We start from the raw sequence: 9,891 nt of genomic DNA, 5'->3' as shown, positions 1-9,891 counted from the left end.
TGTGCAAGTACATCATGGCATTCTGTGCTTTTCCTAACAAATTTGCTGTATCAAGCCTTTTAACCTATAATTGAGAGGTAATTGCTGGTAGTTACACTCTAAACAAAGGGTTTGTTTCTCATTGTATTCACACCACTCTCYTGTAATTTTGCAGAGATATTTGCAGTTTAAATGAGCCTGAAGCCATCATCAGGGTCTTGGTGCTTAGCTCCTTAGTAGCTTGGGGAAAAAGGAAGGCCTGTTTCTGAGTCATTATTTAAAACTAATAATAGAAAAGTGTTGATCCATTCAATTTTTCTCCCAGTTACCAGCTAATTGCTGCAAAACAGAAAGATGTAGAGTCTAGTCTCCTATAATGAGTAATCCCGGGAGTCTCTTGATTCCTGCTACATTTACATTTCTTCAGGGTGGGTTCATCTCACTCTTCAAACACAGCATGGATGTTTTCATCTCTTGTCTTTTCCAAGTGTTTGTTTTTTCCTCTTTTAATTTCCACRTAATTTGTGTTTGGTAATGCAGGCGTTGGGGGCTGGGACCACAGCTTGGATTCTGTTCACGCTTCCTCCCAGCTGCTTCCTCCTGACCTGCTCCTCTCTCTTCCTGCCCCTCTGACCAGTGTTTAYATCCCAGTGACACCCTTCAAACCAGCTCTGCCTCCCCAGCCACACTTGCCCCKTGATTCTTGGCCACTGCCTGTCCCAGGCAAGAGCCCAGCAGCACCTTTTGGAGGTCACTGGCTGGCAATCATCCAGGGCAGGGGGGGAATGGGTTGCAGAGCGTTATCATTTTTGGCAGCACGGTTCTGGTTCTGCAGTGGGCAGAAAAGGTGTGAAATGGCTGAAAAACCTGCCCAACAGCTGCTCTGTGTGATGTGAGGGAGTGTCCTCTCCGTGTGGCTGCCTTGTGATTTAACAGCACAGAAGGAAAAGGCCTCCTTCCCCTGCCRACACTGGCTAGACAGGGGAGGCTTGGAACACACTGATTTCTCTTTCCACATCCAAACCTGGATAAAATGAGTAAATTCCAGCTTTATGTGCTAATACCACCCTGCATCATGTTGAGGTCCAAAACACCCCAGTGAGCTGCCTGCCTCCCAATGGCTTCATCAGCCTCCCTGGGAGCTGCAGTGAGGACAATGTAGGGATGGCAGGAGGCCTCTGGGGGTTCTGTCTTCTCTGCTTTCCTTCTTCCACCTCACCAAGTCTAGCCTTTATTGATATCTTAGACATTTCAGACACATCCCCAAGCAGCGTGCTGCGTGTTGTTGGCTCTCTCCTGGTTTTCCATTGCCACGCTTCAAAGCTCTCCCCAGGAGGAGCAGTAAAACTCTGCTGGGGAGTGTTCATGTTGCAGTGGTTGGCTTTTGGATTCAAAATAACTTGCTCCTTGCTGCTCCTCCCTTTTGAAGCTCTTCTTCCCCACCCTGCCACCACTGTGAATGTATTGTTGAGAAGTCAAAGGGGATCCAGGCTGTGCTGAGCTTTGTGGTAAGACCACTGGCTTGCCAGAACTGGGATAGAGCCTCTGGCTTTGGAAATGTGCATTTTTTGTGGGTTTCTTTCTCTGTTCTCATCATGTGAAAGTGTGTGTGTGTGGGGAGAAGGACAAAGAGTTCAACCAGCCATGCATCCTTYCCTCCTGGTCCCCTAAAGGAGTTGGAATTTGGTATTTGACAACAAATGGCAGGCAGAATGCATCCAGAAGTCAGAAGAGGGCTAAAAATCCTGCAATGTAGATGTTTATGATGCTTGTATCAATTTCATGAGGGGTGGAAAACGCTTTGAAGCAGCCTGTTTGTGTCTGAATAAACCTGGCTTTGTCATTTCATGCTCAGCCTGCAAAGCCGTGTCCTGTTCCCCCTTGGCTTGCTTTTCCCTGGGGTTGACCACTTGGCCAAAGTCAGCACRGAGTCTCTAACGAGGCAGAACTGATGTGCAGATGCAAAAATAACCTGGGGTTTGACCAAGATGTTTCCAGCTGGGTAGAACTGAAACCAGCTTTAGTGCTTGTTCAGCATCRGAGCCAAAATCTTTACACAACCATTGAACAGATTTGGTCCCTCGCTGTTTCCACCGGATTCACTGGTGGAGTGGGATGCATGTGACCTGGCTTTGCAGCCYGTGTCCTCCAGGAAAGGGCTGTCAGAACTCTTTGCTTTCTGAGCAGTGACATGACTTTGCCAGGGTAGAGGTGYCCTTAACACATGGGTACCTTTRCATCTCTGTTTYTTGCCTTAACCCTTTAATTCTCTTRTTTWTCGGGRGACAAAATCACAGAACCATCACCCACGGGCAACACTCACCCTGTGGGACAACGTGTGAGATTTTGGTTTGGCTGTGTGTTTTGCATCCTCCAAGGTGGCACTGGGAGGATGGAGGGCAGGGGATGAATGGCAGCATTGAAAGGGTGGTGAAGAAAAGCCAGTTTGTTCCTCCTTACGTAAGCTGGACCTTCTGAGTGCCCGCGGGGGAAAGCCGGTGACTTGGCAGGGTGCTGCGGGGCTGTGGTGCACAGCGGTGCCAGCGAGGGTGTGGCATGTGGTGGCTCAAAAGCAACTCGTGTTGCTTGAATTTAAGGGCTTGCCCACGCTGGTCTTGCTCATAAACCCTCTAGTCAAGGGCGAGAGGGAAAAATAAAGCAGGATTTAATAAAGCCATTGATAGCTGGCTGTTTGGGAAAGAGATGGGGAGGGTGAGCTGGCATAGGGCAGCTTTTCTCTGTCCTTGATTCAATCAAATTTGGGATGGAACTCACAGACTGTGCAGGCTGAGGTCTGCCCTTGCAGGAGATGGGGAGCATTTCCCTCTGCCATGCTGGGAGTGATGTGGAAGAGCCCTGTGCTGGGATGGGAGGAATGCTGGAGAGCTCTGGATGGGATGGGAGTGATTCCTCTCCCTCTCCCTCTCCCTCTCCCTCTCCCTCTCCTCTCCCCTCCCTCTCATCCTCAGACTGTGCCAACATCAAAATATTCCCAGTCTTGCCCAAACCATGTGTTCAACAAATGAAGGAGACTTCTCCTGACCCACCAGGCAGTGCCTTCACAAATTCCATGTTTTATCCCCCAGACAGAGGGATCACACGCAGCTTTGGCAAAGCCACATCTTGTGCCAGAGAAGCTGCAGTGTCAGTGTTTATTTCTCTGTCATTGTAGGAATTCAAAATGGACGGAACAAAATGCCATTGGGATTGACTCTTGTTTTGTTTGGACACTACACAGGTCTCTGTGGAAAACATGGGAGGAGTGCAGGGGACAGAGAAGAGCCAGGAAGATGTGTTAAAAGGGCAGTGGTGGCCAAAAGACTGGTCAGCAGGGAGTGGAGCAGGGCTGGGAATATGTTTCTGAAGGATAAAAAGTGGGGGGAGTGCAGGGCACCTCTAAACAACCTGGGGATCCTGTGGAGTGGGTAAATGCTGAGGTGAGTGAGGGGGGCTGCTGAGAATCCATGTGCCATCTGCTGCAGCTCAGAGACCTGTCCTGTCTGCTTTTCCAGGGGGAAGCAGGAGCCAAAGTAGAGAAGAAGAAATAATTGAATAATGAGGTGGTGAAAGCTTGTCAGAATGCAGCAGGCAAAATCCAAGGGGGTCTGATACACAATGTGGGCACCGAGTATCTGAAATTCCTGTGTCTTCGTGAGTGGTGGTGGGAGCTGAAGGCTTGGATCCAACATTTGTTTGGCGAAAACTAAAAAGAGTGGTATTCCAAGGTTCTGCTTGCCTGTGCCGGGGCACAAAGGCTTGCAGCTCAATCAGCTGTCAGTCTCTGCAAGCAGAGCACAGTCCACAGGGGGTGGAAGTGCAGGAGAGATGGGGCCAATGACCTTTCACATGTTATTGGGCRCTTCTGTCCGTCTCCAGTTATCCTTTCCCTCAACCTTTGCGTGCCTTATTGATTTCTGACTCTGTATATTTTGTGTCTTGGGTAAATCAGCAGCATTTGTCACCTAGAATGTTCATGCTGAGAGGATAAAGCTTTTCACAAAGCCCTTGGTGACCTTTAGCTAATGYTAAATCAGTGAACTGAGTGTCTGTAAGCATTTCCCAAGTGCTGGATGTTGCTGTGCACAGTGGGGACCCACCTTGGCATGACACAGCTGCCCAGCAGCAGTCTGGGCGTGCAGATCTTCAGAATAAAGGTTCTTGTTTCAGGTCAAATGACCCAAATTTGTGTTTCTTTATTATCTTCCCTTATACCTTATGTGTTGTGAGTGTGAATGCAGGGGATGTGAAGTCAGGTGTCACAAYCAATCCACAGTCCCAGGCAGGTGAACACGTCTGAAATGTTTAAACAAAATCATTTTTGATGAAGTGAAACACACGCAAGCAATGGCCTTCTGTTTCCTACCAGCAGAGGATCATTTTTGTGGTCACAAYTAGGGCATTGCAATAGATTGTCGTTTCTAGGACATTTCTCCTGGTTAACCCACTTTGTTCCTCAGTTCTCTGTGTCYCAGGGGTGCTTGTGCTGTGCAGCCACAGGGTGCTGGTGGTTTGGGACATCCCTCTAGCTGTCCATATTTKATTCTGCATGCTTTATCCTGCTCCAGCTGCCTTCAGCAGCCAAAAAATGAGCCCAGAAACTTTCCAGTTTTCCCTCAATGGATCCAGGGCTGAAAGCAAGCCCCTTGTTAATGTGGCTGGGAGTTAATCCCTCCCTGCTGCAAAATTGGAATTGGGATCATGTTGAGTTCTTCTTTTCTCATTGAGCTGCCTCAAGTCTGAGCTTGCTGGATTTCTTGGATTCTCAGAATAGCATCAGGTTTCCTCCAAAGCCCTGCCAGCTGCAGCAGGAGAGGGAGCAGAGCCTGTGCTGGGCAGTAAAGCTCACAGAGTTATTCCACAGATATTCCCAGACAGGAGCAGWTCTTGGATTGATTTGGCATCACACACACAGATTTTCCTGGGGAATGTGAGGGTGMTGGGAGCAGCCTGGAAACAAAACCCCTTTGTAAGAGCAGGATGAAGCATGTTCCTCTTCCACTGCACAGCCCCAGGTAGAGGCAGAGCAGCAGGATGAAGCTGCTGCGTGCTGAGCACCCTTCAGGTACCAAAATTGGGTCAGGTTGGGAGCAGACCCTCGGCACAGCCACAATTCCAGGCTACAGCCAAGATTTCTGTGAGCAAACCTATTTGAAAGAGGCAGCAAAGCATCTTTCATCAGCAAGKGAGAATGTGAATTCAAGAAGTCAGGGCAGGTTCCAGATGCTGTTGCACTTTGCCTTTATTACATTTTTTAGAGCTTAGCAAAAGGTCAGTGTGCTTGGACACGGTTCCTGGCTTTTGGAAAGTCTGCAGGTTTGAGATCAGTGCTTTTCACTTTATTTTCAATAGGAAAGCAGCCTGCTTGAAAAGTTTGCCTTTGGAATTGAYGTGCCAGAGAAAATCGAACTCTAACTATTTTAGGCTAAAAAGAAAATGTGGAACAAGTTTTTTGTTTTTTTTTTTTTATTTGTGGGGGGAAGGTTTGGGTTATTTTTTTCTCTTTTGTTTTTTTCCTGGAATATTCAAGAAAAAGCTTTCAATATAGATTATTCTGCTGCTGTCAGTGTTAGCTGTTTTTTTTTCTGGCCATGCTGATTGGAAGGAAATTTCCAATACAGCTTAGTTGCCAGAAATGGATTCTTTGCTGGAATATTTTGGTTAAAATATTCCATCTTGCTCCTTGCAGGGATGCCACTTACTGCGAGAACACCCAGCAATTGGCTGCCTCGTTCTTAACTCTGAGTTTGATTTTTAATTCTTTATTTTTTTGGGGTTTTGGTTGTTTTTTTGGTTTTTTTTTTTGCTGCTAGTTGCTTTGGACCAGCCTGTTCCCACACTAAGGMGATTGTGATGCCACAAGCAAAGTCTTTCTGTAGGATCCTTTCTTGGCCCTTCTAGAGATTAATGTTTTGCTGGGAGTGGAGGGCAATGGCAGGAGGAATTCCTGGATGAATTTAAGAGGAATTAGGATGGAGTTAATTAGCTGCTGAAGGACCAACATGTGGTCAAGGCGTTGTAGGCAACCTGGGTTTTCTCTCATCTTCTGATCTYGAATCAAAGGTTGGACTCGCTGACCTTGGAGGTCTTTTCCAACAAAAATCATTCTGTGATTCTTCTTTCTGGGAATTATTAGACGCTCCATATTTACCGCCAGGATCTCACGTGGTGCCTTCCGAGTAAAAATGGGGAAACTACACGTGTTTGGCTTGATCTGCCTGACCCTGGCAAAGCATTTCTGAGTTTATTGTGCTGCTGCAGCTCCCTGCTCACAGCTGCAGGGTTGGAGAGCGTGGAGCTGAGCATTTCTCCCCTCAGCCCTGCTCAAGCACTCACCCACAGACAGCAGGAGCCACGCTGGGATTTGTTTTTCTTCCTTTCTTGTTCGGTCAAAAGCGACAGTGGATTTTTTTTTCTCCCCCCTGAAAGAACAGCAGTGTTTGGTTTTAAGAAAGGATGAGGTCAAGAAGCGGCAGGAAAAGGCTGTCTCATTGTGTTTTCGGTTGCTTGATTGCTTTTTTGCACCTGCACCAGCCTTCCACTGGTGAGAACTGGGGCTTTGCTGGGCTCCCAGAGCAGAGGAAACATCTTCCCCTCTCCACTCGCATCCTGTGTTTTCCTTCTCGCTCTGTCATCACCTCGCAGAGTAAAATCCCGAGCTCACGTTGCACATTTGCACAACCATCCACCCTTGTGTTCCCGGCTGCTGGCAGGCTGGGGAAGTGGCAGCCACCAGCAGCAAAGGGATTAACTGGCAGGTGATTTTAAGGATTCTTTTCCCATTAAGGATGTATCTCTTGGTTTTCTCCTGCCAGTTGTCTGCTGGAGAAATAAAGAGAAATATTGCAAAATGAGAAGTTTAAGAATTTATAAATAAAAAGGATGAATAAAAGGGTTCTGTGAATAAAACACTTGAAAAAAATTTAAGAATTAGAAGGGGAGAAAGAATGAAACAGAATTGACAGGTCACGTTTCTGGGCTGTTTCAATGGCAGTTTAATTCAAATAAATTCCTGTGTGTGTGTGTTGGAACTGCCTTTGCCTTGTGTTTCCCAAGATCAGAGACCACCAGGAATGCAATYGGGATGTAAGACTGAGAGGTGAAGGGTTTTCCATTCTTAATTCTGCAAATGGGTCACACTCTGACCTCCAGTGAGTCACTTACCAGCTTGATGCCACCAGTTTTACTGAGGTTACAGTGAGTGACTTGTTTCTATGGATTTGGAAACACTCAGGCCAAAGAAATACAGAGAATTAGGAGAACTCGTTTTAGGTTAATGGCTGCAACAATTAAAGGGGATCAGTTCTTTCCCAGCCAGGGCTGTGGTTACATGTCAAGTTAAGCAAAGAGTTCAGCTGCTGCTGCAGCTCCTGCAGGGAGGGACTGACCCATTAAAAATCTTATTTTCCTGGACACCTTGTTCAGAGGCTTTAGTTGATGGTAGTTACCCTTAATCTGAGTCATGTGCAGTTGATAGGCTGGCGTGCTGCAGTTGGATCCTTTCCTGCTGTGCTTTTCAGGGATGTGCAGGACGTGCCTTGTGTCGGCTCCAGGGCACTGAACAAGATTTTCTGCCTGCAATGGTCTCTGGATCCTAATAACTTATTGGGCAGGCTGATGGTGAGTTGACATCTGTCCAGTCCTATTGGCACCTCCATGGTTTTATTTTGACTTAGGAAACTGCAATGTGAAGCAGGCTTTTCTCCTGCCAATTAATTTTTTCCTAGGGTGTTTCTTTTTTTTTTTTTCTTTTCCTATTTTCTGCTCTAACTTTACCTTCTCTGCCTATTCTAGAGGCTGAAATAGGTTAGCTCCACTTCTTCTTCCTGGTCCTGCACAGGCACGTTTTGAAAAGTACCACAGCCTCAAATTTGAAATAACACCAGCTATTAGGGCTGTGTTTAGTCTAGCAGTATTTGAAATAAATTTGAGCTGGTGCAATGTGAGAGGACTTCAGAGATTGCWGGAAAAGTTATTCCAAGAAACCCATATACTCTCAGGAACCCCAGAGGCAGCAAGAGAGAGAAGAGAAATAGGTTATCTAAAGCCCAGGCAAATAAAAYATTCTTATTATAACTCCGTGGGCACTATGCCAGCTCTCTGCAAGCAATATTTCTCCTTGCATCTTGCTTTGCCAGTTAATTGGACATCTATTATTTCATGATTTCAGCAGGAAGCACAGCCTGAGTGATGACTTTGGTACCCAGCCCAGTGCTACTGTGCACTTTCCGAGCCCTGAATTTTGGAAACGCTTCCAKTTGGTGTCTGCTCCCTCTCCGAGTGTGTGTGTGAATTGTCAGAGCTGTTTGGTGACATTTTCTAGGGACAGAGGGTCTGTGACACGTTCCCCCAGCAGACAGCTCTGACTGTGATGTCCAGGGCTCTGAAAGGATGGAATCAACTCCTCCTTCCCCATCTCCTGCTCCTCTCCTTGTTCTGCCTGGGGAACATTTGGCTGYTCCCTCTGGGACGTGGGGGTGGCTGGAGGACAGAGCCACACACCACATGCAGGGATGTGGCAGCCCAGTTCTCTCTGCCAGATATTTTCAGGCAGTTATATCTTGAAACTGTGGTGGAAGCAGGTTATTTTAAGCTGATACAACTTTTTCAAATTTTTTAAATTTTTTTTTTTGGTCAAGATCCTGATTTTGTAAACAAGTTTGTTTACCCTTCCTGCCCAACTCTGGGGTTATCCACCCACACACCAGAGCCTGAGCACGGTTATAGCTGCCTGCCCGGATGCTCGAGACGAATTGTTTGCAGACAAGCTTCAGACCTGCAATTACTCAGAGAAATTATTCAGCAAATAGTTTTGAATAATGAATCCCTTTGAGAAATCGGAGTTGTTTTGCAAGCAGATTCCAGACAGAGAACACGCTCAGGAAGTCATAGCTTTCAGCACATTTTCCCCTCTGTTTTGCCAGGCTGTGGAGCTGGCAAAGAATCCTTTTCTGATACCTTCAGGAAGGATTAAAGTGCTCCATCAGGCTTGTATGATGCAGGCTAAGTGTGCCCATTGCTCTGACAGGGGACCCTGCCCTCAAATTCCCTCCACATCTCCTCCTTTTTGAGGGTCTCACTGCTTTTTCCCAGTCCAGCTTCCCTGTAGCAAGGCAGCAAGAATGCCTGCATCTGTACAAGTTACCAGCAGTGCAAAGCATCACGGTTTGGAGRGCTGGACCCTGCCTGGTGTCACCCAATTTGGCCAGAATTGCCTCCGTGATCTGCAAAATCTGCACCTGAAATTGCTGCAGGGCCTTTGGGTAAAGGGGCAGTGGAAGAGCAAAGAGCCAGGGGCCTTTCTCGAGAGGAGTCACATCCTGAGAGATGCAAGAAGAGAAAAAAAAGCAGCTTTTGAGGTCAGGTATCTGTTGGTTCATGGTTGGCAGAGGCTGCCCAGAGAGGCTGTGGATGCCCATCCTCGAATTTGTTCAAGGACAGACCCTGAGCATCCTGGTCCAGAGTGTGGCACCACTCCCCAAAAATGACATTTAGGGTCCTTTGAAACCCAAACCAGTCTGTGATTCTATGAAATGGCCCATTCTTTATTTTGTGGCTGCCAGAGGGAGAGGATGACAGGGCTGAAGGCTTGAGACCCCCACTCCCCACGTGCTGCACGTTCACCTGAGCTGTGCCTGTCGCATCTCCCGAAACAGAAGCGGCTCTGCCCTCACCGGGGCCCAAGTTTGCATATTTGAAGCTCTGTGGCCACAATCTGTCAGCGGGAGAGCTGCAGAGGAGGAARCGGCTTCAGACGCTCGAACGCAAATACTTCTGCCCAAAGGTAGGACAGGAATACAAATCACCTCCTCTCCCTCTCTCTCTGCTGCGCTCGGTGCGCTCACATTTGCAACTTCTGCATATTCAGCTGCGTTTGAAACGCTGTCCAAAGCTCCCGCAGCTCCTTCCTAAAGA

Source organism: Malurus melanocephalus, unplaced genomic scaffold (assembly GCF_030028575.1).
Source record: "Malurus melanocephalus ecotype Western Australia unplaced genomic scaffold, MMel_1.1 scaffold_115, whole genome shotgun sequence".
NCBI classification, from domain to species: Eukaryota; Metazoa; Chordata; class Aves; order Passeriformes; family Maluridae; genus Malurus; species Malurus melanocephalus.
This window is presented reverse-complemented; position numbering follows the sequence as displayed.